Raw genomic sequence first — 8,095 nt, 5'->3', positions numbered from 1 at the left:
TCCGTTTTGTTTGGACCACAATTTCATTAATTATTATTTTTTTTTTGAGAGAATTTCATTAATTAACTTAATAAAAAGTCTTTGAGTTAGAGGAGTGTTGTTGGAAAATCTTGGCCATCCACTTCAAATTAAAACATTTGTTGATGAAATGATACCACGTCACAAACATCTATTATTGACACCTCTAAATCCAAAATCAATATATATTAAAGAGTTGAGATTTCAATTTCAAATCGAATGATAATTTTATTGTCGTAATAAAATTGTATGTTTATTTGTAAATTATATTTATTCTTTTTTATCTTTTATTTATTTTTAGAATTTTGAAATTCAATTAATTATAAAATATAAAAATTTTAATTTGATATATTTTATATAAATATCTAATTTAAAATATAAAAATTATACTACATCCGTCTACGAAAATTATGACACGTTTGTCATTTTGAGTGTCCATCAAAAGTATGGCATTTTACTATTTAAAATATGGCCCCACAATTTTTTTTTTTTTATCTTTTATCCTTATATATACATTTTATTTACAAAACAAACTCTGATTTAATCTTAACCACTCATTTCATACTGTTATTGGACTCTTTCCCACTACATAAAAGCCACCAACCATTTTATTAAAACTTGTGTCTACCAAAAATATGTCATACTTTTGGTGAATGGATGAAGTATTTATTTAAAGATTAAAATTAAAAGAAATCTGATGTCAAAAAAGAAATCTCTCTCATCTCTTATCTCTCATCTTTTTTTTTAAATGAATCTATATTTTTACTTTTTCATAATATCAATTTTTATTATTGTGAATTATTCTATATTCACCTCAAATATATTCAATTAAAATTAATTTTTTTATATTTATAAATATGATAATTGAGTTGGTATTAATTTTATATAAATATATATATAAAAAATATGCATTGCACGGGATGCAAATGCTACTTCTATATATTTATAAGTTGAAATCGGATATTATATATACCACATACTACGTACTACTACTATATAGAATTTTGGCCAAATTATAGATTGATCTAGGATTTTAACTTATAAAATTTGGCCAAATTCTAATTGATTTAGATACATTGTGGTCAAATTATACGTAGATCGTTCAAATTTTCACTTTCAATAATTAAAATTATATATTACTTTTTCCGTCCACCAATTCATGTCTTAGAGGGAGGGGCACGGATTTAAAAAAAAAATTAATGTTTATTTGTTGAGAGGAGAATTTGGGCACGACTTTTAAAAAAAAATTGTTTGTTAAGAAAGTAGTTACTAAAAATGGGTAGGACGCGAATTGATAGACATATCAAAATGATAAATTAGAACACGAATTGGTGGACGAAAGGTGTACTACATTTTTAAGGTGTAAATTTTTTTCTTGGCTAACATTGATATAACAAGTATCAACACCTAAACTAAAACAATAAACGACATCAATATTAACGTAGTTTGATCGTGAGATCTACGTCCACGGGTGGGTTTTGGAGATTTTTCACTATGATTGAGAGTTTACATTTTTACACGTTGAGGAAGAAAAATGAAAGAGAATCCCTAATCTAATCATGAAACTTCTACTTATAAGCATCCAAGCAAGCCTAAGGCTTTTGGGCACATTAACTTAAGTAGTTGGGCTTAAGCCTCTATTACATTAATCAGCTCTGAGAAATCAGCGTGGGGAACCAAAGCTCGATCCGACTCGGAGTAGCGCTGAGTTGTCGAGGCTGGGTTGTCAAAGCAGGAACATGGTTAAGCTGCTAAGATGATTCTCAGTTAATAAAATTAGCCTGTCAAATCAGTGTAGTACTGAACATTCGAAATAACAATAATAGGAGTAACAACATTAAATACTAATAATAATTGAAAGAAATACTCCAGCACTGTTAGGAGAGCTTTGATGCATAATTTAGTCCTCATCAAGTATTGTTATTTTATCTAGGTTAAATTCCTCTTGGAATTCATAATTACATTCGCCGTTTTGAAAGCGGCGAATATTTTAAAGGGGATAAATCAAATTCGATTAACTGTAAGCAAATTTGTTAATGTGAGTTTTCATTTTTTTTATAGTTTTTTGTTCAATACACATATGTTTCCATTTTCCACAACTACTCCGCACTATTTACATCGACTAATCAATGATTATTTTCAAGGCAAATCAACGATAGTTTTGGATAAATTTTTTTCTTATGAATGCGCATTTCAATATATGTGTTAATAAGAGTTTTTATTTTTCAATAGTTTTTGGTTTAATGCGCATGTGTTTCCATTTTTCACAGCAACTCTACATTATTCACAACAACTAATTAAGCTATTTTAGGCCACTATTTTAGGACTAGATTATGACGGTATGTGTGAGCCACGTTTGAACTCAATCAAACCATTTTAGACCATGTGTTCTTATGCATCTTTTGAAGTAGATATGGCGCAGCGCCCTCCACATCCACCATATTTGTTTCCGCTTCTTTTACCACGCCAATCATTGCTTTTTGAATTTAAAAGTTAACATGATTCGCGTCGGATAAAGAAATGAATTATTTTAATTCCAACAAAATGATTTACAAAAGCTTTTGGAAAGTGAGTTTAATTAAGCCACCTAATCTTTATTGTTGTGGGCTTAATTATGTCCAAATGTTTACTATTTTGGAAAGTGGTCATTTTTAATGGGACAAACCAAAATGGAAAATGGCCACTTTTATTGGGCCAGAGAGAGTACATTCTTAGGGTGTAGAGTTTTTCCTAGCTAGTATTGTTATTTTATCTAGGTTAAATACTTATTGGAATTCATAATCTACTCTGAATCTCTTGTTGTAAGTTGGTAGTGGAATGGATGAAGGCTAATGAAGACAATTTACTGTCTCTACAAATTAAAGGTAGGCTTACACATATCCTGAAGGAATATAAGAAACTATATAGCCTTTTAGAACTTTCAAGTCTGATCAAGAACGTCAAAACATTGAATAACAAGCTCCTACTTCTAGAAATCAAGCTACTTGAGCTTGGGAGACATGCGTAAAGCCTCGGCGCACTTGAAGCATTAATACAATTAGCAAATTGAACAATTGGAATGTACATGCTTTCAAATGCTTCCTACGCGCATTTAATTAAAGAGGTTGTCATCAAGTTTACTCCTTCAAGTGCATGTTGCTATCCAACATTATGATGAAAAGTGGATATGTGAGGAATCTCGTAACAGAGTTTGAACGGAAACAATTCTAATGGAAGCCCTTTAAAACTCACTTATGATGCTCTGTGAAGGAATTAGAGTTGTCAACTGGGCCGGGCCGGCCCAGCCCGAACCGGCCCAAGCCCGGTATGGGCCGGCCCAGGACCAGCCCACTTGATCGAATGGGTTAGTTGGGCCGGGCCAACCCTTTGAAATGGGCTCCATTTGGGCTATTTATCAAACCCAAGCCCGGCCCAGGACCAGGATCGTTAGAAGCCCAGCCCAAGCCCGGCCCAGGACCAGGACCAGGCCCAGCCCAGGACCGGTCCAAGCCCAATAATTTAGGTTAAATATTATTTATATATTTATTCCTCTTATTCAATATTCAATTCCCTACACAATTTAGCAATACTAAAATATTAAACCCAATAAAATATTAAACCTATTTAAAGCCCAAGGACCATTTGTCAAATATATAAATAAGCTCAAAATAATTTAAAGATAATAATTACAAATTTAAAACAATCTAAAATTGAAAACTCATTCGTACCCAACTGAAGCTCATTCGAAGTACAACCCAGTATAAGCCCATCATACTCGACCCAGCATAAGCCCATGTGAGGCCCGGCCCATTTGAGGCCCAAGCCCACTAGACATGTGGTCCTGAATCGGGCTGGGTTCGATATTTTATAAAAAGCCCGGCCCAGGACCGGCCCATTTCAAATGTGGGCTTGGGCTGGGCTGGGCCTAACTCCTTACGGGCTCAACCGGGCCTGGGCCGGGCCGGGCTGGCCCAGCCCAGTTGACAACTCTAGAAGGAATTCAAAACTGCAATAGAGAAATATGAATTGGTTGCATACCCTACTTTCAACAAGTGTCACATGTGTCTCTTTGACGTGGCATAATCTTTACAACATTATTGTGTCATTCTTGAAATCAATGATTGGAAAGCAATTAAGCCCAAATCTTTATTGTTGTGGGCTTAATTATGTCCAAATATTTTCTATTTTGGAAAGTGGCAACTTTTAATGGGACAAATCAAAATGGAAAGATGGCCACTTTTTGTAAGACAAAGATGGCCACATTTTTAGGGTGTAAAGTTTTTCTTAGCTAGTATTTTTATTTTATCTATGTTAAATTCTTATTGTAATTCATATTCAAATCCACTGTTTTGAAGGCGGCGAACATTTTAAAGAGAAGACTTCAAATCCGATTAACTGGTAAGCAAATTTGTTAATGCGAGTTTTCATTTATTTAATAGTTTTTTGTTCAATGCACATGTGTTTCCATTTTTCACAGTAACTTTGCATTATTCACCGCAACTAATCAATTATCATTTTCAAGGCGAATTAATGGTTAGCTTTGGATCGAAAATTTCTGATGAATACGCATTTTAATATATGTGTTAATACGAGTTTTCATTTTTTTATAGTTTTTTGTTCAATGAGCATGTGTTTCCATTTTTCATAGCAACTCGACATTATTCACAGCAAGTAATCAAGCTATTTTAGGCTAGGACTAGATTAGGACGACATCCGTGAGCCATGTTTGAACCCAATCGGCCATTTTGGCCCAAAAATATGATGTACAAACGCTGAATAGAGCCTTAGTTGCATTTATTGTTCATAGATTTTGGAAATTTGTAAAAGTGTTCTTCTCCATCTTTTAAAGTAGATATGGCACAATGCCCTCCACATTCAATCCGTTTCTGCTCCTTTTACCACGTCAGTCATTGCTTTTTTCGCCCCCGACTGCCCCTTCCATGCCGTGGCCACCCCCAGGTCATGGGTAAATTCGACAAGCTTTAACTCTAAGAATAATAAATTATGGTTTTTTTACGTTAAAAACTCAAATTTTTTTGGATCAACAATGTGCTTGTATAACATGATTCTATGCCTTTAGTGGGACAGATGTAGGGGACGTTCTACGATCTACGGGCTTTGCCCCCAGTCTCCTAATATGCGTATACAACCTCTTTTATTTGATATGGTAATAATTATAACTTTGGATGCTTATTTTCACGCTATAAATTATAATCAATTTTATATGTTTTTTACTCTTTCGTCCCACTAAAAGTGGCCTGTATTCTATTTTGGGTCGTTCCACTATAAGTGGCCTATATCCTCAAATGGCAAAGTTTAACCCTTTCAAAAAGTGTAGAGCCTACAACTTTTTAACACATTTACACCTTCTCCTAATTCCCGTGCCGAAAAGTTTTGAGCCACTTATAGTGGACGAAGGGAGTAATTAATTTTTTGATTAATTTATTAGGAGACATGCATTTTGCCTGGAGACGCACTTCATCTACTTCTGATTCAACATTTGCTGAATTCATTAGGACCCGTCAATGTTTCATTTTTGCAGTGCGAGTGGAATAGACATGGCAGGTATAGTGGACTCCATGGGTACGATTACTTTTATCTAGCGATCCAGCTTTACTTAGTTTGTGTTTGCAGTATCCTCATTTTGGTATTTTAGTTGGTACTCAGATGACTACGCATATTTTGGTTATTACAGTTCGTAGCAGACTTGGAATCGATGTTAGGATTACATGTAGGCAGTCTATTACGACTCCCGTCCTTGCCTATCAGTGATATGCATTGCCGTTTTCTCATAGCTAAGTTTTTAGAATAAATTTTTGAACTTAAAAGTTAAGATGATTCGCACCGAATAAATAAATGAATTGTTTTAATTCCCACAAAATAATTTACAAAAGCTTTTGGAAAGTGGACTTAATTAAGCTCTAATCTTTACTATTTTGGAAAGTAACCATTTTTTAATAGGATAAATTAAAATGGATAAGTGACCATTTTTATTGAAACGGATAAAATACTATATACTACTACATAAAATTGTAACTATCAAATCTTATCCCTATATATATATGTGTGTGTGTGTTAATAAACACCAACTCACACCTAACCAAAAACCTATAGATTTAAGATCAAATATTTAAAACAATACTTATGTCATTTTGAGAACTAAGGAAATTTACTCAAATACAAATCCTGTCATCCTGTTACCTTACAAATGGATGGCCGAGCGAACTCCAATTTGCTTATTTGTAACTAATTAAAACTACACAAACTTATAAACTTCTAAATAATTTTAGCGCTAATTACATATAAATTAACGAATTTTCAACAATTTTTCATTTTGCACATGAATTTTAATTTTTTTTTATTAAAATTACTCAATTATTAATTTTTTCTCATTTTACATATTTGTCCATTTTTCGACCAAATTTTGGGCCTGAAATGACGTTATTTTCATCCAACTATACATTACAAAGTCGGTCATATTTATTCCACGCAAGCATATTCATGTCAAGCGATTATATTTATATCATGTCACCACGAAGCAAATATGCAAAATTAGAAAAAATTAATAGTTGAGTAATTTTAATAAAAAAATTAAAGTTCGTATGCAAAATGATGTAAATGTATAACTTATGAAGAAATTTGTTTGAGATCTCTCTCTTGCGGGTTAAAATTCGTGAAATAAATTAAGATATATATTTACACATAAATAAAGACTATTCAAATGATAGATATATTATTGAATATAAATTTGTCCAAATATGATAAATTTTGATCTGCAAAATATTTTTTACCCATATGATATCCCTGTTTAGTCAAAGTCGTAGCAATAGAATTGACATCCGACAACGCGGTGATTTATAGTCATAAAATAATTATTTTAATTTGCTATGCACAATATTTAAGATTTTTATAGGAAATAATATTCTAAGAGAAAGCCAGTTTCTCATTCATACACATGGCACCACTATAGGATATTAAATCACCGCGCAATTGGTATATTTTCCAATTTTACTTATGCAACACCCAATAAATGGAAATTTTTTAGGGTGCCAATAAATAGAATTTAATGCACTATTTCCTACTCGTTACTTTAGTAAAATAAAATCTAATTATACTTGTAAATAATTATTTTACAGTTCATGTACGTACGTATATTCTCATTTCATTAGATTTTTGTGCACGTACGAGTATTTTTTTATCATTGATACGCAAATTGAAATTTTATCTTACTTATATGCTTGCCTTTCATATTAATTCTTGGGTAGATTCTTGACATAGTAAAAAAATTTAGTGTTAAATTTATAAAATCTCCTAAAAACATGTTTTACTTTCTTTTGTATATATTTTACATTTATAAAATATGTTTATCAATATATGTGCGAAGGGAAAGTTCAAATAAAATATAGTTTTATCGTGGAACTAAGAACTCGTTTAATCTACATATCTTTAGTGATTAATGTCAAGAATTAAGCTTAATTTATTGGATCAATTTTCGCAGGTGACATATATAAGTAGGGTCATCTAAGTAATTTACATATTTATTTAATCGTTTTTCGGCTTAATTGTACGAGTACATTATCTTCACGTAAGATAATTTTCTACTTTATCCTAATTTGTGCTAAATCAAATTTCTGTGTTCGAGGGTTTTAATATGTAATCTTTATTAATTCGAAAAGATTATGTAATCTTCGTTATCGGCAGATGAAGTTTTACACTTATGAAATTACAAATCTTGCTTTTGGGTTATAATATGTATCTATTTTTCTTTAAAGTTTTGTTGGAAATTGGTTGTGAGTAACCAATGTTTGATAATTTTTCGAGTACCGAAAACATTTAATTTAGCATAATTAAATGGGACAGGATCGATCTACGTTCCGAGTAGATGATCGTAGTATATTTATTTACTCAAAACCGATTTCCGGTGAGTGAGAAATAATTGTTTAAAGTTGGGTACTTGAAACATTGAGCTGTGGGAAAAGATAAGCATTAAATAAGATTTAATGCTTATCCCACATCGGAATGTGGATAACATTTATTACAGTATAAAAGCTATTACATCACAGGATGTAATAAAACTGTGTGCACACGTGACGGGTTG

This window comes from Salvia miltiorrhiza, chromosome 8 (genome assembly GCF_028751815.1).
Source record: "Salvia miltiorrhiza cultivar Shanhuang (shh) chromosome 8, IMPLAD_Smil_shh, whole genome shotgun sequence".
Taxonomy (NCBI): domain Eukaryota; kingdom Viridiplantae; phylum Streptophyta; class Magnoliopsida; order Lamiales; family Lamiaceae; genus Salvia; species Salvia miltiorrhiza.
This window is presented reverse-complemented; position numbering follows the sequence as displayed.